The sequence below is a fragment of the Brachycentrus maculatus genome, unplaced genomic scaffold (genome assembly GCF_059751285.1).
Source record: "Brachycentrus maculatus isolate JH-2025_06_01 unplaced genomic scaffold, ASM5975128v1 h1tg000115l, whole genome shotgun sequence".
NCBI classification, from domain to species: domain Eukaryota; kingdom Metazoa; phylum Arthropoda; class Insecta; order Trichoptera; family Brachycentridae; genus Brachycentrus; species Brachycentrus maculatus.
Window position 1 is genome coordinate 2520054 of NW_028280868.1, and position 23322 is coordinate 2543375.

Below are 23322 nucleotides of genomic sequence, written 5' to 3' on the forward strand. Positions count from 1 at the left end.
TCTTTTATTTGTCAATTTGATTATCAAGTATTCACGATCGTGCAGATGTGCTTCTATCATCATCAATCATGATAATACGCGATATATAATGAAACGTTTTATCATATAGTTTTAATAGCACTGAGAATTGTAACGCCAATGCCATCAATGTATTTACCTAAATATCATTAATGCTAAAACTAATTATGATAACAATAATACAGGGCAATTCCGAGGTAATAAACGTTAATATAATATAATGAATTCCCTGATGTAATGAATTTCTTGAAATCTTTTTGAGCTTGACAATTTGTTTGATTGTTATAATTTCTCGGTTAAATTTAGTCTTATTTAATGGAATTTTTAGCGCTCTATGAAACATGGATTTCAAACTAGCTATTTTATGACTTGGGGGATGGGTTGAACAAGAGGTAATTATGTGTGGGTTTTCAGTATATACATTATATCAGATGATTTGTCTATGGATTATTTCTATATTAAGATCCAAGAAATTCATGTTTTATTTAACTGCAACATTTTAAACCATAGAAACATAAAAAAATAATAAACCCATCATTGAAAATATGACAACGACTACCCCTATTGTCTATGTTCCCACTGATAAATAAATAAATGAAAATAAGAAACAGCTCTCCCTCTCTTCATCCTTCAACGACCCAAGGACACAATTTTAAAATTGAGATTCACCTTTACATATTTAAAAATAATGCGGATTGTATCGAAACACGTGTCACTATTGTCTACAGATTTTAAGAAAAAGTAGAATCTACCGAGTAAAACTTAAATAAAAAAATACATTTTGTTTTGTGACGTCAGTTTTCGTATTAATTAAACAGACCAAGTACGTATACAATATTGTGTCTACATTTTAAAATTAAATTATAGCATCTTTATTCTGATTTCAGGCCAAAATTAATATCAATTGATAAAAGTTACAAATACACCTAAAAAGGCAATTATTTCAACTGTATCTTATTACAAAGGTACTTGTGTGGAGCTACAAAACGCACCGTAAACATTCCAATAAATATATAAACGCCGTTTGGGTATTTTCAACCCCCGAGACTCGAGAATTCTCCATTTAATATAATTTCTTATTCAGTACCATTAATCATCCTTAACAATCATTTAAATCCACCGCCATGGAACTACATAACAGATTGCTTTCACTTCAAAGGGTTTCAATAGAAAATTATTTATGCCCGCGGAAAATAAACCGCTCCACTATCGACACATTTCCCAAGAAAACATCATGTGATTTAAATGAAGGTAAAGCTTTTCGGTAACAATAAAATGAAATTTACAACATTTTGAGTGTGTCCAAATACTTGTTCGCAAAATCTGGATTATCGCCAATTACAGGAGTTATTTTCATGTTATTTTTATTTTTATTTTTATCTGGTCAAATTATAAGCTTATATAATCAAAATGAAAATGGTATTTTCTGGCGTTTCTCATGTGTGTGATTATAATCCAGGATTCGGACCTCACATACTAATAAAAGAGTTTCTGCTTAGTAAAAAGCTCCTTTACATCTCACCAATAGATGTCTCTAGTGAAGTTCTAGTGATTCAAGAACAAGATTTCTAAATTGGTTCATATATATAGAACTTCCAAGAATTTGAGTAGTGTGGTTATCAATAATGGGTAGAATTGGTGAATGTTACACGTGTGTAAAGTGATAACTTAAACCAGCCTATGACGGTGTCAGCCGCGTAAATGCCCAGACTTCCATATTCTTCTTCATCTTTGATGAGATGTCAAAAAAAAAATATATATATATTTACGTATATATATATATATATATAAATATATATATATATATATATATATATATATATATATATATATATATATATATATATATATATATATATATATATATATATATATATATATTTATATATATATAATGAAATGGTTTTCTTTCAATGATTTATATTTGAAGCAATAATTTTGTGATTTTCTATTTTATAATTAAAATATAACTTGGTTTTAAAATCACTATAAATATTTTATTATAACTTAATTATAATGTCTACTGGTTTCGAAGCTAACCGCTTCTTTTTCAAGACTGATTTATGCTAAACACTATCTTATTAACAAAATTCAAAATATTTTGGCCGCTAGGTAAAAGAGCCTGGGTAGATCACAAGTGGCTTTTTTTGTGTTGATTAGCAGTCACAGTCAAAAGGGATCAGGGATGATGAGTGATTGGAAACGCATTTAACCACCCTACACATACGAACGTACGTGATACGCTCGGTTTTTCTTCACCATTCCGCGCTTACCCGTATGACCTACGCGCACGAGAAAAGATATCTGTTCCAAAAATATTTAATGCCTACCGGATACGCTGATAATTTTTTGTCAGGTTTTAAACCTGACAATACCTTGTGACAACAAACGTTGTGATTATTTTGCTAGTTTATAAAAAAAATTGCCTGAAAATAACCCGAAGGTAGGGTGGTCAATGACGGACTTTTAAATAAATCGTTTACTTGTGTAGGTATTTATTAGTTAAACTAAAAAAAAACTAACTAACTAACCATCACGCCGCTTCCCCGCAGGGGTAGGCAGAGAGAATAGAACGCCACACCACTCTGTCTTAGCAAACATTCTTCGCCTCTTCCACGTTCATGCATCTCCTCATACATACCCGCCGATTATTACGACTCCTAACCTGACCACTTTCAAATATTTAGCATACCTGATCGTGCCATGTTTTTCTCGGTCTTCCTCTGCTCCCTTTTCCACTTACATTCCTTTTTTTTAGTTAAACTCACTTTCTATTAGAACTCTTTACAGTGAGCTAACGTTGCTTGCAGTTGATTTTGTCTTTATTACAACCTAAAGTACGTTAACGTTTTGTACGTTTGGTTCACCTGTTTGTCGTGCGTCAAGCTAGCGCTCCCCCAGCCGCACCCCTCCCCCCGGCGAGCAGCTGGCATCGCCCTCTTCACACAGAGGGATGAACACAACCTGCAAAGTACAAATCGAGCTTCAGAAATTGGCAATACCTCTTGGTTCACTGTAGTCTAACAAATAATAATGTTTTTTTGTACGAGTACATTAAAAGCATTTTTAACTTTGTGGTATGGTAATATCGCTCACCCCTTTCAAGAACGTCATAAATCAAAAATCGTAAATTTTCAGTTTTGCGTGTTTTCGGAATGCCCAGAAAATGTTCTATATCCCAGCAAAAGCGGCATATTTTTAACTTAATATTTACCCGCTACAGGGCAGAAAGTGTTGTTCTTAAGTATTTAGCCTTAGTATTTTTTTGAATATCCTAAATATTTTTCAAATGGAGAAAAAACCTTCAGATTTTACCTAAAAATATCTGCTGCACAGCAAAATGTTCTATAAATGGCTTGATATTTATTTTTAAACATTGTATTATATTTTAAACTATAAAAACGTTCTCCTGAAAAACCTAGTTTATTGATTTATGACGTTCTTGAGTGAGCGATATAACAAAGCAATTATTAAAGACTTACCCATCATAAATAACCGATCAAAATAACTACAAGTAAACTTTAAAAAATATTCCCATTGTGATTCGTTTGTCTTCATTCTCTCATTTAAAATTTTATTTTTGTTTAAATGTCAGACCGTAACAATTTCATTTAAATCTACATTTGACCTGATGATGGAATGATTATTCTAAAACCGGTAGTCACGAAGTAGTGTTTTTAAAAGTGGTATTACACAAAGTGAACTATGAATGATAAGGAGAGTGATAAATAATAAACGTTGTTCTCTTCTTCTGTGCGTGTCATGTGCTACTCAAGCTATAGTCGACGTCAGGTCCTATGTCGTCAGGTCCTATGACGACGTCGACTATCACTCCGACTTCCTACTTTCTTATTGAGGAGTCCCAATTCCAAACACATTGTATGGAAGTGAAGCATGGAGTCGACAAAAGAAGGATGAAAGTAGATTGAATGCAGTCGAAATGCGTTCTCTCAGATGAATGTGCAGCAAAATGATGTATCGATCTTATTGTGATCGCCGTGGATCTTCCTCGAAGAACATCTAGAAGAAGACCAAAAAACTCTTGGATGCTGCAGAAAGAAAACATGATACGAAGGCATGGCCTAGGTGACGTTGCCTATAACAGAAGGACCTACCTACAACCTGAGAACGAGATGAACTGACCCCAACAGTTGACATGGAGCCTGGAAGAAGATGATGCTGTTATTTATTGATATAAGTGAGATTAATAATGATATTTGGCATACCACTCATTCGGTGAACAATGGCGTAATGACACATTTAGAAAGATTAAAGGAGATGCCATTCAAACGTTGGCGTTGTAGCAACAGAAATGGCGTCATTTTACTCAATTCTATAATGACACTCGTGCCATCTTGCAGCATTTCACCACAAAATCAATTATATCGATGTTTTTCCCGATGTAAATAGTCTTTGCGCACATTTTGACATATGTAACTTGTTTTAAAAAATGTAATTACGTCATACGTCATTACGTTGCACCACATGAGCGACATGACATTTACTAACTTAGATTTTTTCAAAACACATCACCCTTGCGATGGCGGCTTAAATGCCATTGAGTATGGACACATAGTGGGATAGTATCCCAAAAACAAATAACAACATTTTGTTTGATTTTTACATGAAAAAAATCTCTTTGAAAACCGACAAAACGGGCATCAAAAAGGATTCTTACCGCAAGACTGGTTATTTAATCTCCCGGAAACATTAATTCCAGTGGAAAATTCTTTCAATAAATATTAAATCAACGCACAAAATACTACTTCAATCGTGGCAAAGAATAAGTGAACGATACGAGGTATTTATTTGTATTGCCTTAATTAGTGTCATAATTAAGTTGAATATTTTACAAGTACATAAAAGTATAAACATAATACGTAGGCCGTCCAATTAATGCGTAGACTGACGTCATAAAACAAAATGTACTTTATTCACTAGTTACGTCTGGGTCCCCTTCAAAGTATTCACTTCTCAGACGCACACACTTATCCCAACGGTGTTTCCACTTTTGGATACATTCCTGGAATCCCTCTAAAGCTGATGAAATAAAAATGCTGACATATAGTATATTAACAACAAAAATATTAACAATGCAAATAAAATGTACTTCTTTACAACATTTTGAGTGTGTCCAAATACTTGTTCACAAATCTGGATTATCTCCAATTACAAGAGCTATTTTTGATATGATAATAAAAGAGTTTCTGCTCAATAAATAGCTTCTTTTCATCTCACCAACAGATGTCTCTAGTCAAGTTCTAGTGAATCAAGAACAACGTTTTGAAATTGGTTCATATATATATATAGAACTTTCAAGAATTTGAGTAGTGTTATGACAATTCACCAATTCAACCATTATGACAATGGGTAGAATTGGTGAATGTTACACGTGTGTAAAGTGATCACTTAATCCAGCCTATGACGGTCGTCAGCCCCGCAAATACCCAGACTTCCATGTTCTTCTTCATCTTTGATGAGATGTCAAAAAATAATTTGAAAATGTACTTCATTTAGAAGGTACATGGGTCCCTATAGTGTTTCCATTTTTGAAAACAGACCTAGAATGCTTCTTTTGTGATGTCCTTCAGCTCTTTCTTGGCATTTGCCTTAATCTTAAAAATCTTCTAAAATCTTCTTTGTTTTAAAGGACTTTTGAGTTTGAGGAGCAAGAAGAAGTCAGAAGTAGCAAGATCATGTGAGTAGGGAGGTGAATACCTTGAAGGGGAACCAGACATGTAACTAAATAAAGTATGTTTTATTTTATGGCGTCAGGCCACGAATTAATAGAATAGCGCTCGTCTTCATTGATATTTATTTTGATTTATTTTTAGGTTTTAATTTAATACTTTTTTAAAATACGGTGGGTTTTCATGTCATAAAAAAACACCTTTGACAGACGTCAATAAATTACTTCGCAATAAAACTGACAAATCTGTAAAACGATAATTGTTATCTCGCGTAATTGGAAACGTCTCATAGGAATATTGAAATACGACCAATGTTTATGCGCACAGAGGGAGTCAATTAGTCCATAAAAGGGTGAATTCACCCCAAACCAGAACGGCTACGACAAACAAACAAAGTACCTACCGGTTTAATTAACTCGCTCGACGCATTCCCACGCCAATGACAATTTTATTTTACACATTTTTGAAGGAATAGCTTTCCGGGTTGGCTTTTTAATATAAAATACAAGTCAAGTTTTAAAGTTTTCGGTCGGATCACCAGGACAACTGACACCTTAGCGCTTATCACGAGTAGAACAAACCATATTTATCGTTCATCAACCTATATTTATCGTTCATCAACCTATATATATCGTTTATCAAAATTGGTCAACGATGAATATGGGAATTTTGTTCTACTCGACATTGTCAGCACTGAGATCGCCTACATAGCAAGTCGATATTCATATCGTGGTGTGCCCCTATTTTCACATAATTTGTAATGAATTTGAGCTTTGATCTTTCCCTTTTCCCCTCCCCCCCCCCGTCCATCTTCCAGGTATTTATATTAAATTACAAATGTGAAATTTTTAACTGGAATGGTACAAATACCTGTTTTTTATTACTCGTTAGTAAAAATGTATTTAAATAACTGTTCTGTAAAATTCCAAATAAAATAAAATACACTATCAACAATACGGGAACAGGAAGCGAGAGGCAGACTCGGAAGCGTGTCAGGGTCGAGGGGTAATATTAAATTGTAAAGTAGGGCTTACGAATGACAGATAAAGAAATGAAAACGGTGTTTTCCAAATAACATTATGTACATACATTTACCATAAATTCATATATAAGTATGAGAGAAACAGAGATTTGGCCTTATAAATTATTTTGGTTTTTCGCTGCACACTTTTGGCCAAACTTTTTGATATTTTTCTATTGCAGCTTTACACAATTTTACAATAAATCAATTATCCTACAAATAATACTTTATTTAACATTGAAAACAGTACAATAATTTATCTATTTATACGTTGAAGTAAGGGTGGAAGCAATTTTCCATATAAATAATACTTTGATTAATATATTTCGAATGCTACAAATTAGATAATACAATTTCTTTTTTTTTCGAGAACACCAAATATGTTTTGGGGTATCATCATTTGGTAATCATTTCATACTTCTCTACATATGTTGAAATAAGAGTGGAAGTTTAAAAAAAAATATATTTCGATTTATATAATATTCGGAATATAACAAACTAGATAATTCAATTTGTTTTTTTCAAGATGAGATTTCAAGATGTGTGCTCAATTGGGAATAATTTAGTTTCCAACTTGCCGGGTGAAGATAATAAAGAAGTTACGCAATTATGTCCGCAACTAAATTTGTCACTTTCATCAAGCATGCTGTATACACAACGCCTTTATCTGGTTATAAGCAGTCTCGATATACGCTCAGCCCAAAGCGCTCGGGCTGTCAGACCAGCGTTACTTTGATAAGGAAAATGTGAGAAAAATCCCAATGAAATGGCACGGTCGATGGCGCCTGGCAGCGGGTTCGCGGGGGGAGATTCTTCCCTTCAGTGCACTAAACAGGATAAAACGGGAAATACTCGGATCTTCCCGGACGGCAATGCCGAATGGAAGCTATTCAATGCTAATGATCAAGAAAAAAGAATGGGAGTCTATTTGAAGAAATAAAAATACTTATATGAAAAAAAAATCCCCATATTCATCGTTGCGGGTATATTCTCAAATATGCAAAGGCATCAAATGCAAAGGCGGGAAGCCACGCGTGTTGTAAATTTTTTCGTTATTTTTTTTTTTGGAAAACCAAGAGAATATTTACAAAAAATACAAAATATAATAAATAAAAAATGCAATGACACGTTTCCACTTAAAAGTTATCGATAAAAACTGCTATGTAAATAAGTATAACTATATAATATTACAGCTCTTAATCAAATAGACACACCAAAAATTTATAAAATCACGCAACACGTATTTCGATACTGAGGGTAAAAACTAATAGCTTCGAAACACTAAGTAAAATTGAAATAATAGATATTATCGCAATGTGAGGTCCGAATCAATAAAGGAACTTGATTGAATTATTGAATAAATGTTTGAATTATTGTAAGAGTCAATTCAAAGAAAATATGTAAAAGAAATCCCGCCTACACTTATACAGCATATATTGTTGTTTAAGAAATTATGAATATGTTGAAAAGAATAAGAGCAAGCACAAGAGTTTAGTCTCTTTATTGGAGAAAACTGCGTTATTTATTTAAAAATTGTTTAAGTAGAAATGTCTTTAAAAAACTTTTGTATCCATATTAAATAACAACAATAACAAAAAATAGTATAATTTAAAAAATAGAGTGGAGTTATCCACTTTTTATACAGAAAACTCGTTTTAAAATAGTTAGGTTTCCTTCAATCGGATTTACATGGGTTAAAGGTGTCAAAATGTAACTATTAATCTCTAGATTGACATTTTAAATGTGCTTTTGTTTAATTTTAGTATGAAAATCTGTTTGTTTCAAACCTATATCATTTTGTATTTTTAATCACAATTCATTGAAGTAATAATGCAATGAAAAATGACGTCAGTATCTCGTCCTACCATCACCGCCTGCCATTGACATTTTTGTTAATGCTTTTCCTGCTCTAGATAATAAATCATGTTTCGCATTTAATTTGTTGGGCAAGTTGGAATTAAACCCATAATAGTTTAATATATTAACCTAGAACCTTGTGGAACCCAATAAAATGACCATGTATGCATATATATATAATAATAAAACCCTTATCCGCACCCCAATGGTGCATAGGGCACTGCGTCATATAAACGCAGTGTTATCTTGATCGTTTACACATGAAGGAAAGGTGATCAGCCCTCCGCTTCAGGTACCAGTCCAGGGTAATATTGAATAAATATTACAGTGAAAAAATCACTCATATTTATTTTACCCCCCCTGGGAATCGAACCCGGATCCTCCAGAACGGTAGCCCAGCGTATATATATATAAATATATATATATATATATATATATATATATATATATATATATATATATATATATATATATATATATATATATATATATATATATATATATATATATATATATATATATATATATATATATATATAATATATATATATATATATATATATATATATATATATATATATATATATTTATATATATATATGTATATATATATGTGTATATATATATATATATATATATATATATATATATATATATATATATATATATATATATATATATATATATATATATATATATATATATATATATATATATATATATATATATATATATATATATATATATATATATATATATATATATATATATATATATATATATATATATATATATATATATATATATATATATATATATATATACATGTATATATATATGTTTGTGTTTGTGTGAGTTTGTATGCATATATCGTAGTCATACAAGAGAAGGTGACCAAGTGCATTTTTTACAAACACGTGATCATTGACTATTTTGATATCTTACTAGCTTAATATTGCCCTGAAAAATCCCAAGGATTTTAAACATGGAAGTATAATATGTTGACTTATTAAAAATGATTAACTGCATTGATGTTTATATTCTTGCCAAGCAAAAGTGACTTAAATGGCCCTTCTGAACATTTTACGATTTGTTAGTTAGTCACTTTCTCCTATACTCCTACGATATCTTAAATTTCGCTTCATTTTATTTTTAGTATACAGTGCCAACTCCTAATCCGAACGTAAATCGTGCAATGAATAGTTGGATTTGGAAGTCGTTCGGATTCATGAGTGTTTTAAGAAAAAAGGATATTTCAGTTTTTTTAAATGCTTTTTATTTAATGTTTTTGGTATGGTAATGAATGAATAATTTAAAAATGTATTTTATTTTTTATTTTAGTTTAAAAAAATAAAATGGAATAATTAATAGATTCTGAGAAGTTCCCTCTTTTTACCAACACATATTAAAATAATTAATTTTTATTTTTGTTTAACTATAAGTAATATAAACCTTGTACATAAAAAGCAAATTATTATTTATTGACTCGGCATTAACTGTATGAAATGACATAATAATAATAATAGTCTTGGATGATTTATAAAGCGCGCTTTTTCGTAACAAACTACCTCAAGGGCGCTTATACAGATTGATTATTTTAAAAATTAAAAACTGGTATATAACCAATTATTGAGTATAATTTCATTACATACGAATAAATTCGAAAACAACTGAAGATTTCGAAACAAGTCGTTTGTAATAAAATAAAACTGAATATGTAGTTAAATACAAGTGTTTAATTTTCAATTATGCAAGGTAAATAATACATGCAACTCCCATCTAAAAAAACCTTTGTTCGTTCAAAAGTGATATTTTTATTAAGAACTACGATATAGATTTTACATAACGCCTTTTTGTTTTGCTATTTATTTGAGATAGGTCCCCAGTGGATAGAAAAGGCTCTGTTTCCAGGTTATGTAACCACTTATAGGGTATGGAAAATTAACCCTTATCTGATAAAACAGCCCCGAAAGGCTAATAACGGCGGCTATTGTTAAGCGGCAATGGGTACTTCTACATATAATATTGTAATTGGTAAAGAGAGAGAAATCATGTGGTCCTGTGGGTATTGTCGCGGATTCCGAGTCAGAGGTTCTGGGTTCGACCCCCAATTTGCGAACAACTGAATTCCTATTTTTAAACACAAGGCACTTAGGCCTTTATCTGAAAATAGTATCGAATTGAAATATGTGTGTACATTATTTCAAAATTGATTTTTTATTTATAGAAATGCTTTAAACGGATTGACCCGTTTCGCTAAAGAAATCATTTATGTACATACATTAACATTTATATTTTAGACATCTCAACATAGATAAACGAGAATATGGAAGTCTGGGTATTTACAGGGCTTATGACCTTTCATAGGCTGGTTAAGTGATCACTTTATAAACATTCACCAAATACCATGTATTTATAAATAAATGTATATATGAGTTCCTAAAATTTGAGTAGTGTGGTTGTCAGTCATGGGTAGAATGATGAATATTACACGTGTAAAAAGAGATCACTTAACCAGCCTATGACGGGTCGTAAACCCGTTAATATCAAGACTTCCATGTTCTCACTTATCAATGTCAAAAATGTGAATTTGTATATTTTTCTTCATCAAAATATATAAACTTCGGTTTTAAGAATCCTAATACATCAATGTTTGTTGTAGACTGATTCACATGTACTTTTTGTACTGTTAATTCATTCGTCGGATTGGTGATTTACATTGTCGGAGAACTATTACATCAGTTATAAGTAATTATGCAGTATGGTCGCCGAAGCGTCATGTATTTTACATACACATCAGCCTAGAACAAAATTACACAATTTAAAAAATGCACAATTCAAAGCGATATTCGTGTAATGTGGTACATAAGGATAAGCTGAATGCTGAATCTCACTCCCTTATACGTGTAAAGCGAAGCTTGCCTTTATTTCGATTTCGGCTTAACGAACGCTGCTCGTCTTTGTCTCACTCGAGTGGCCACTCTTCAAGCCTTTGTGGAGCGACAATACTCCGTCACAAGGTCTTAGTACAGGTGCCAATGGTTAGCAAAGGCTCCTCATAACGATATACATAAGTCTCTTTACCGTAGAGATATGCAAGCGAGCTTTCACACCAAACGTTATTTGCCTTCTTCGTGGGTAACAATCTTTGTGATTGGTTTGCTTCATTCATGGTCAGTCTCCACCCGTCTCTTCAACTCAGCGTATCCGCTACAACGCATGTCGGAGATAATTTGGTCCATACAGGTTAACACTTTGCATGGCTACTACACGGATCCGTGTATCATGCATCTAGCGCATGGTGCCTACTACACGGATCCGTCATCGCGCACATCAACATCCAAACGCGTCAGTTTATTGCGTGCACTGCTGGCGAGAGCTGGATACACGGATCCGTGTGATAGGTATAAATGAGCAAAAATACCACAATTTTTTTTACTAAAAAATAATTTTATCTGTAATAAAGACATAATAAAGACACTTATTACTACTGGAAACAAGAAAAAAATCTCGCATTTTTTAAAGAAATCACTATTTTTTAAAAGGCAGTGAACGTATTAAGCGGGTCGTCCTCTATAATTTGTGCCTTCGTACATGCCTTCCGCAATCGTAAGAAGTAGGCCTGAATGTCTTATAGTATGGCCTATCATTTTATTCGCTGTTGTATGACCATTTAGTAAGCATCTAGACTCCCCAGCCCTGCTAAAAACCTCGTTGTTCCCTACATGTTGCAACCAATGAATCCCCACCATGCGCCTGTAGCACCACATCTTGAACGCCTCCAGCCGCATTTGTCTACTGTCATATAAAACAATTAACCACCACGCCGCTTTCCACAGGGGTAGGCAGAGTGTAGAATACAGAATAGACGCCACACCACTCTGTCTTTCCAAACAATCTTCGCCTCTCTACATTCCTGCATCTTCTCATACATACCCGCCGATTATTCCGACTCCCGACCTAACCATTTTCAAGTATTTGATAAACTTGATTATGCCAAACTTCAGGGATAGATATGTACTACAGAAATGGATACAAATATAGACTGCCAAGCCCTTAAAATACTTGTCGAAACCGGTTGGAATAAAGTACCAAAAATACTTGTGGTTAAAAACAATATTTATTTTATAAGGTTAATAAAATGTGCCAAGGTAGTTGTCGAAACCAGTTGGAAAAAAGGACCAAACATAAAAATGGTTTGAAAACAAAGTTTGTTTTATAAGGTTTATAAAACGTGCCAAGGTAGGTACTTGTCGAAACTGGTTAGAAAAAAAGTACCAAAAACAAAAGTGGATAAAAAATAAGTTTATTTTATAAGGTTTATAAAATGTGCTACAAAGTAACATCAAAAAAACATTCTTAAAAAAATACTAGATACGTTTATTCATTGATATCGCAGTGTTCGCGTAGAGTTTGTCGATTTCATTGCAACGCAGACGGGGTGAAAGGTGAGCACAAGCTCACTTATTTATTATTGAAGAACACGCGAGTACGTGGGTATTATTATTATCGAACTCTGCAAAATAGTACAACCGATCCAACATTCAACATGACTTGTTTTCCCCTTCGTAAATTATTACCGGAGATTTTTGACCGGTCCCTTCCTCTGACTCGTAGGTACTCTCTCAGTTCTCTAGTGCACTATCCGTACGTCACTAGTAGACGTGTTACAAATCACCCACTAGGGGTTGAATTTCCACCAGAAAAGGGCTCCGTATATCATTCGTGCTCTGTGAATTCTAATTTCGAATTCAAATTAAGAAAATACGGTAAAACCTCGATATAACGGACCTCTATTTAACGAACTTAACGGATGTAACCGACAAAAAGTCAAATGTAATTTTTACTTATTTTTTTTTCAAAAATGTTAATAATATTAGTATATAACCACTAACCGAGATTTTTGTGTCTACCAGTTTCGAGACGTACCCGTCTCTTCGTCAGGACAATCACTACTACAGCATGCAAACAATACTACCCTTCACTACCATAGCACTATTTACACACTTAAAACTACACAACATTTTTAACACATGCGATTTTTGGTCGACCCGAAGTCCAACATGCACTAAAGGTTTCAGCACAAACATGCGTTACGAGCCGGAGTGAAAATCACGTCACATGTCTAGCACTAGAATTTGAGACATAATACCGTCCTACTCGTAGACGTATTGTTAATAAATATCCAAATACAGTGTTCATATTTTCATCATAAATATAAAGTGCTATCAGGCATTACCCAGTATGTAAAAATAATCCAGGGTTCGGATCTTGCATACAAATAAAAAGGTCTGTACTACATAAAATCTTTCTCAATCCGACATAGATGGCTGTTGTTAACTCATATATACTGTGTCATTAAATTGATCATTTTATCAAGAAAATTTGAGAAGTGTGGTTGTCAATCATGGGTAGAATGGTGAATGGAACACGCGTGTAAATTGATCATTTAACTAGCCTATTACAGGTCATAAGCCCTGTAAATACCCAGACTTCCACATTCGTCTCCCTCTCTATTGAGATGTCAAAAAATGTAGGAAAAGCCCATTTGAGAGGGTATTTTGTAAAAATGGCGCTATATATAAAAAAACGGCCTATGACAGGTAATAAGCCCTATTAATACTCAGACTTTCATATTTATCTTCATCTATGTTGAGATGTCAAATAAAATAATGTTAAAATAACTCCTTTGTATTTGGACGAACTCAAAATGCTGTGTCATTCATGTGCTCTGTCCACAAAAACGGAAAAAGGGTATTTACTATATTTTATAAGTTCAAAAACTACGTAAACTAAACGACTGAGAAAACGAAGATAAATTAATTTTTAAATCAAATAAAAATAACTAAAGTAACGTGGAGAAAACCCAGATTTGTGAACAAGTATTTAGACGCAATCAAAATGTAGCGTCATTCATGTGTTCTGTGCCCAAAAGTTGGAAAAAAGGGTATTTTACATGTTTAAAAACTACGTAAAATAAACGAAGATAAATTAATTTTAAAATCCGTCTGTTGGGTGCTTGCGAACACCTCAACACTTTCATACGCTAATAAACATGGGAGTAATATTACCATAAACATTTGCAGTAATAGGCCTTGATCTATAGGGAATCAAAATAGAATGGCGGCCATTAAATATGATTTATTCAAAATATTTACTAACAAGAGGCACGGTCCAAGCAAAGATTGAAAAATGCTGGCGGATGTTCGAGATTGTGGGGTCTCAATAATACGTATATCGAGTGCTTTATAAACAGATCAGCGGAAATTCCGGAATAATGACCGAGTTTCAAAGGCGTATTGGAATTTGCGGGAATTGTTCATTTAACCCTCTTCTATATTAAGGGGATATTCGCTAACACAGAATTCATTCCACCGGAGAGGTGACATGTTTTTTTCTCTATTTTTATTTATTTAAGGTATAACACGCAACGCGTCTATTTAGGATGCTTGTATGCAGGTAGGATAGTAAGGATAGGGAAGGTAAATGTGAAAAATACATCATAAACACCCAGATCAATTGAAAATAAATCTTTCTTGAATTCATTTTGCAATTGGCGGGTATTGAACCCGCGACGCCAGTTTCGCTGTCGAGCGTTTTACCCGACTTCACCACGGTTATTGGATTTTTTTTTGTTTTTTAGAATATATTATAAATAGAAAAAAATGTTTTTAATAAAAAAAATTAACTCCTTAGCTTTCACTAACTCTAAATATTCTTTTTAAAATCATATTTTTATATCGAAGAAAAACTTACTTTTTCAATACACAAACGGCGTTTTAAGGAAAAAATAAATTACCTTATACTTATGTTACCTGGATTTACAGAAAATTAAGTTCCGATTTAACGAATACTGGACCTTAAGCAATTTTACAAATAGGTTAAATAAGTTTAAAATGACGCAAAATCATTTCAAAAAGTTAATTTAAGACTAAATAACCATCACGCCGCTTCCCTGCAGGGGTAAACAGAAAGAATAGAACTCCACACCAATCTGTCTTTGCGCACAATCTTCGCCTACTCTACATTCATAATCTTTTCATACATACACGAAATTCTTAAAAATAAATACCTAAAAAAATATACATATTTTTACGTCATGTCTAGTTACCTATATAAAATAATAAAAAAGTATATATAAGAAAGGGTTTAAGTATGTTTTGCTAAGAATGTTTTAAAAAGCAGTCATTTCATTTCATTGAAGAGAATTAATTCAAATATCTACCCAATTCCATCATATATGACAGAGAACATGAGCCAATACGGTCCCCAACTCCTCGCAGCAATCACGCGATTGCATGTTATAAACGATACTAGACGGACGAAGTTATGGAGTAACGATAATTTTAAATAAATATATTATACCTTTCCATATTTAAAAAGACAAAAGGTTATTATAGACATCGCTCTTTTTTCTACAGGGCTGGTAGAGAGCTCAACGATCCAACACCGAACGCAACTTTATAGGATAGCCAAAATAAAAACGGAAAATTTGAACAATTTCAGCATTTATTCGGGGTGCCTGTAGTTTGATTAGATCCATAATGATAACCTCTTATTTGCCTGTTTTTAATCGACTGAAAATGAAAGAATTTAAATTGAAAGACTGAGTCGGGTTGTGATATTAGTATCATAGTTTCTAGATTTAAGTTAACTCTACCAAAACTAAACACCTGATTTTAATAAAGGGACGTTTAGTCTTACAAAATAAGTATCTAATTTATTTACATGTGTGTACATAATAAAATAACTATTTTATTTATGTATGTTTAAAAAACAATGAAAAAACATTACATGAAATGAAATACAGAGCAATACAAATCGTTTAAATGTTTTTCATCAATTAGATGAGAACACAACAAATATACTGAAACAAGTAAAAGCACAGGTTAAATTCATATATAAAAAAGAATAGAAGTTCGATTGCAAAAAAGAGTAATAACAATAAAAAGTAATGAGATAAAAAAATAAGTAAAAATAAAAAGCAAAATTAAACTAAGCTATGTAATTTTGGTGAAAAATCCAAGACTCTATTTCAATTCGATTTCAGAAATCTGAAAATAGACCTCTTGTATTTCTCAATGCCATCATTAAAAACTATACAGTTGTTATTTTATTTTATAAAATGTAGTTCCACCATGAAATGTGAGTACAAAACTTAAATCTTATATGTGTGTATAACACAAATGTTTCTCTTTTCAAACATATAAAGAAAATCAAAGTGATTTTAATACATGCGCTATTATCTGGCAAAATAGCACTTAACAAAATGGCTAGGGTTGCCCCCTTTCGTATAAGCATGTCTCGAATAAACAAACATGTCGAATGACAAAAGCAAACGTTTGTATTGTTTGTGCTGGATTTCCGATAGGAGACGAGAAACGGAAACTTGACTGTCTCTCTGTTGTCACACGCGATAGTAACGTACATATATACATACAATATTATATTGTATATTGGGCTACTAGTAGCGTAGGAAGTAAAATATAGTAACAACAAAAAAACGTGCAATATAGGACCGCCTTCTTTTAAATGGGAATTTAAATTATTATTTACCTTGCTTATTATGTACCATACATGGTTTAAAGATCATTAAGTGGATTTTGGTTTCTTCGGACTAAATAAATATGTTTATATTTTAATGTGTGTTGGGAACAGTTGGGATAGTATAGTGTGGGCTAATCAGGAACTTCTCAGCATTTGCTCATTTCTGTAAGAAAACCACATAAAATTCCTCACGAGAAGGCGGACTGTTAACTGTCATCAGCAGATCTTCCGTTCCACTAGAAGAGGGTTCGGCATTTTGTGTCGTAGCTTGAATATAGGAACGTCTGAACGCAGCCTTAAATTGTAGTTGTTTTCATCTACTTTTTTGTAAAGAGAAATATGTAAATATTTGTGTTACTATTATTTACAAAAATACTTCAATTTCATACTATTTCTTTGTAGCGGCTCTTATAAAATAGATATGAATTTGCTGTGGAGTGGGTTCGAACCAAGAAACTCTTACCCAAGAGTCCGCAACACTAACTACGGGACCACAACCCGACACACTTAACTGGCAATCTGACAAATAGTGCCTTCGGCTTCTATAGCTGGCCCTTATTTACACCCAATGGTGCATAGGACACTGCATCAAATTGATCGTTAATTATATGAAAGCAATATACAGATAACGTTTAAATCAAAATTATCCATTTCACACTTGTTTAGACAGCTACATATCTTTTCTTGAATGTTTTTCGCAGATACTTTGTGGCACATTTTATAAACTTTATAAAATAAAATTACTTTGTTTTAACCACTTTTTATTGGTACACTTTATCAAACCGGTTTCCACAAGAACCTTGTCATCATCAGGGTTTATGTACTAAATTCTAAAACATTGAAATACTCATAGTTAGGTTATAGTTAATTACCCTTCCCTTACGATACCAAAAACTTCCACACACTCCGTACACCATATGAAAATATGGTTTAAAAAAAATGATATAAAAAAGGGGAAAAGACTCCTAAATGTTGTTATTTTATAAACTACATATATATTTTTAACCCTTATCCACACCTAACAGAGCATAGGGTACTGCATCGTATATAAACAGAGTTATTTTGATAGTTTCATAGTTGAAAATAAGGTGATCAGTCCTCCGCTTCAGGTACCAGTCCAAGGTAATATTAAATAAATATTTGAGTAAAAACCACTTTTTTAAGCCGCTGGCAATCGAACCCGAGCCCTCCAGCATGGTAGAGGTACAGCCACAACACCATAGAGGTGGACAAAATGGGCTTTATATTACCATTTTTTATTTATTTAAAAAAACAAATATCACGTAAATGCTAGAAGGTGAAACAATATTTTGCTAGGTATTTTGTCAGATTGATCAGATGCGGATATGAAAGTCAACTATTTACAGACTGCTCTTAAAGATAAATATTGTATATCTTTGCATCTAAAATCTTCAATATTTTGTCATGTTTTGTTATGTATATATCGATATCGATATATGTATCAAACGACACTCGTATAACGTATAAAACAAATCAAAATGACGCGATATTATCCGACATCAATAACATATCGCTTATCCCGCGCTGTATTGGACGGAATGAATGAGGTATTAGTAATGGAGTGAAAGAAATGATTGTAGGTATTTATTGTATTGAGTCAAAAACAAATAAAAATTAATATATGATTCTTTATACACTTTCATAAATATTGTATTACAACGAAATGATATTTTTAAAGGAATTAAAGAAAATTATAATTTTAAATTTAACATTTAATTTAAATATGATCCAAAAAGATACTTGCTATACTTTCATGAACACAATATGATTTATTATAAAAAAATTACAGAAAATCATTAAATTCATTTTTTTCTTGATTTATTTGTAAATATTACATTTACAAAATAAGAAGAAAAACTATGTTAATATCTAATTTTCATAAAAAGATTTTCTCAGTTAACTATCTAATCAAATATTAAGTATATGTATTTTTTAAATTCCATCGTTTTCATGTGTATTAATTCGTACGACATATCGTTGCTCTCCTGGTCAACGAGAGAAACGATATGTCGTTGTACAGTCATATCTAACATTTTTCAGAATTAAAATTGTAAACTCAAGCTACGAACAGTTTTATTTAGATATTTTAGCGTATGATATATCGATAAATAAAACGAAATTAACAGTTAAGAGAATTACAACGCTCCCAAGAACGTAGTTAACTACAACTCAACATACAATATACCTTTTTTATTTACTGCGAGAGTTGAACTTGGCAATATTAAGACAGTCGTCGTTTTTAGAAATTTTCTCACGTAAAGCCTCAATCAGCAGTTTTCTTTGTCCGAATCCCAATTAAGACCAGTACCTACCTGACCATAATTAAACTTAAATGCCTACATCAAGGGACATCAAAAGAGTCGTTATCATTCATAATTTCATCGGAAATTCAATTCTGGGATTTAATTTTCTAATAACCTGTTACATTCATTACAACCTTGTAACTTTTAATATAAAAATAGTTTAGAAATTACGTTAGAAATGACGTAATGGTTTCAATGTTACAAACCTGGGTTAAATAAAATTATCTTTGAAATATTTTATTCAAAAGGATAATTAAACTTACGATCAGGTTTGTCAAATACTTGAAAGCGACCGGTTAGTCGAAATAATCCGCAGGTTTGTATGAGGAGACGCGTGAATGAAAAATAGATATAATAATATAGAAAACATGAGAGAAGAACTCAACTGGTTACCAATAAAAATGATACTTATAAATAATATGCTTATTTTTACATATAAATTTTTTAACGATAAATTACCCTAATATTTTAAGGATAAAACAGTTTTAAACAAAAATTTTCATGAACATATTACTAGAAATAAGGATAAAATAAGAATAGGCCATTTTTGGAAAAAAAACAGAGCCGCAAAATTGATTAATTTATAAGGGTTTGAAAATATATGCCGGAACGTATGAAAAATGAAAAGAGTTTGAAAGAATTTAAAAATAAATGTTTTGTTTACTGTAAGAAAATGTATATACATATGATGTAAATTGAGTGTAAATAATAGTTTGTATTAAATGTAATATAAGTAAACAATTTTTTTTTAATAATGTGCAAGAGGCGAAGAATGTTTCTTAAGACAGAGTGGTATAGCGTTTTATCCTCTTTGCCTACCCCTGCGGGGAAGAGACGCGTTGGTTAGTTAGTTATTTACATTCTCCATTCTCTCACGCCAATGGAACGTGGTTTTTAGTTCTCGAAACTCCTTTGAATGCAAAAGTTCAGAATCTCATAATTTATTCATTTCAGATCTTGTATCTACGATTTTCTCTTTATCATCCTTCTATCAGAACCTTGTAAATTTATAATCATCCATTATCTCACGTAACCTTTTACATTTTCTTATTATTCTTTACACACTGTTTATAAGGAGCGGTAGAGTTTGAGATTCGATTATTTCCGTAAGATATGCATGATTGATATTCTTCACTTCAACGCGTCAGTTCACATTTTCACCGGATTTTTTTTTTTTAATTAACGAAGTGTGCCTAAATTAAAAACGCTTAAATCGGAAAGAGATTAAGAAAGATTAAACGTTAAGGGGGAACTCGAAAACTTCAAATTCAGACATCTCCTCATACATACCCGGCGATTATTTCGACTCGTAACCTTACAGCTTTTAAGTAATTGACATACCTGATCGTGCCAAGTTTTTTCTTGGTTTTCCTTTGATCCTTTTTCCAACTACATTCGCCTCAAAAATTTGTTTTGCCGTTCTTTCTTCATTCATTCGTTCCACATGTCCAAACCTTCTCACCATACCTTTCTTTATTTTATCGATAATGCTTGATGGAGATAAGAGATAATTCACAGTATTTTTTCACAAATCTGGATAATCTCCACAACACACTCAAAATGTTGAATATAATACAAGTATAAATGATTCAATATTGCAGCTGTAGCTTGTCGCCTATTCTATTTGCATCGAACTGTACATGTACGTAACTATGCATATCATATTCGTTAACTAGATATGATTCTATTGTTGTGAAAGCAAGAAGCATTCGTCATCTGTACAGAACGGTGCCGATAGTAACCACGGGATGCTGCGCTATATACTGATATACGCAAATATATTCTCCGCAATCGAATGCTGGCAACGTGGCGATATCATGATTTAGCACCAATAATACAGGCAACCGAGCAATATGAACACAAACGGTCCCTAATGCTCGACTGCGGACGGGCGGCACTCAATACGCGGCAGATCCCCTGCGCACAGTGATGGAAAATTGAGTTGTAGTCTTTCAAAATCGGATGTAATAGATTGCCGATTGTCCGGGATAAAATTATGCGTCGTGAATCAAATGAAGAGAATACTATTAATAGAATAAGATAATCAAATATCAGTAAAATATCTATGGAAGTAAATTTCTGTGCTCTATCAAGTGTGTAAATTACATAATTTCTGACTACTGTTTTAAAATAATTACTTTAACCATAACATTGACCATTCTACCCATCATCGACAACAACACTACCCAAATTTTAGACCGCATATATATGTATATATATATATATATATATATATATATATATATATATATATATATATATATATATATATATAAATATATATATATATATATTTATATATATACACATATATATATATATATATATATATATATATATATATATATATATATATATATATATATATATATATATATATATATATATATATATATATATATATATATATATATATATATATATATATATATATATATATATATATATATATATATATATATATATATATATATATATATATATATATATATATATATATATATATATATATATATATATATATATATATATATATATATATATATATATATATTTATTTATTTATTTGTAGATTTGACGTTTGATGTGTCATTTTAATCTATGTATTAAATATTAAATCATCACTGATTTTTCGAGTAATGAATTTTATTTTATTTTTTAAATAAACACAAAAATCAATTTTGTGACACTTGCTTCGAATGGCGTTTTAAATATTCGTTTGAAAATGCTAGGAGAAATAACTGTCACAAAATTGGTTTTTGTACAAAACAATAAAATGCAACTTAGACTCAAAAAATTAGTGTTTGATTAAACATTTCATGCATTTAATTAAAATATGTCGTAACTAATAAACATATCGTAGTCATACAGGAGAAAGTGACCAAGTGTATTTTTTACAAAACGTGATCATTGACTGTTTGATATCTTACTAGCTTAATCTTGCCCTGAAAAAAATCCCATAGGATTTTAAACTTGTATGTATAATATACTGACTTGTTAAAAATGACTAACTGCATTGACGTTTATTTTCTTGCCAAGAAAAAATTACTTAAATGGCCCTCCTGAACATTTTACGTTTTGTTAGTTGGTCTCTTTCTCCTGTACGACAACGGAACTTCTAGATGTCAGTATTCCACCACTGTTGGAGCATTCATCACTAAAGCTCTCGGCGGAGCTTTCAATCCTGCAGTTTGCCCGGAAATAACAGGTACCAGAGTACCTACATGCATCCATGCACAATTGCACACTCGAACACTGAACAGGGCATTAGCCTGTTTTGAATCATGACTGATATGTGCTTTTTGTATTCATATTATCTTTGGTGGAGCATTTCCCTTCTCATTAAAAAAATATTTTTCATCAACGCGGCGAGCAGTGTTAATAACATGTCCTTTATTTTTATGATATGGCAAGTTATATTGCTTCTACCGTGTTACTTTTAAAATTCACAACATTTGAATATTTTACTATTTAAAAATTTTACATACAATATTATCTATGTGTTTGTTTTTTCGAAGTCAAAGATTTGGAAACACTCAAAATATTACGACTAAATAACTGTCAAATTATAATAGGTTAAATAAAGATTTCAAATCATGTTTTCAGTCGTCTGTTAGTATGTAAAATAATTCGGAATGGATATCACATACTTATTATAAAGGTCTCTGCTATATAAAATGTCCTCAATTTAACCATACATGGTGCCGAGGCAGACGGAATACACTCAAACACTCAACACTTTCTTAATTTGTTCAATGGTCTTTGTCTTATCATTATACTTTGAGAATGCACAGTATATTTTATTGATTAATTAAATAAAAATTTCCAATATGGTTTTGGGCAGTATTCAAGTTAAATTTTGTCA

At 31.7% G+C, this 23322-nt stretch overlaps 1 protein-coding gene across 1 annotated transcript in view; it reads right to left on the minus strand.

Moving 5' to 3' along the window:
* LOC148309953 (uncharacterized) overlaps positions 1 to 23322 on the minus strand; it is a 72926-nt gene that overhangs the window by 34587 nt on the left and 15017 nt on the right. The window contains exon 2 of the mRNA XM_088259290.1: positions 2886 to 2982. The gene's annotated coding sequence lies outside the window, so the exon portion shown is untranslated. The remainder of the gene's footprint in view (positions 1 to 2885; positions 2983 to 23322) is intronic.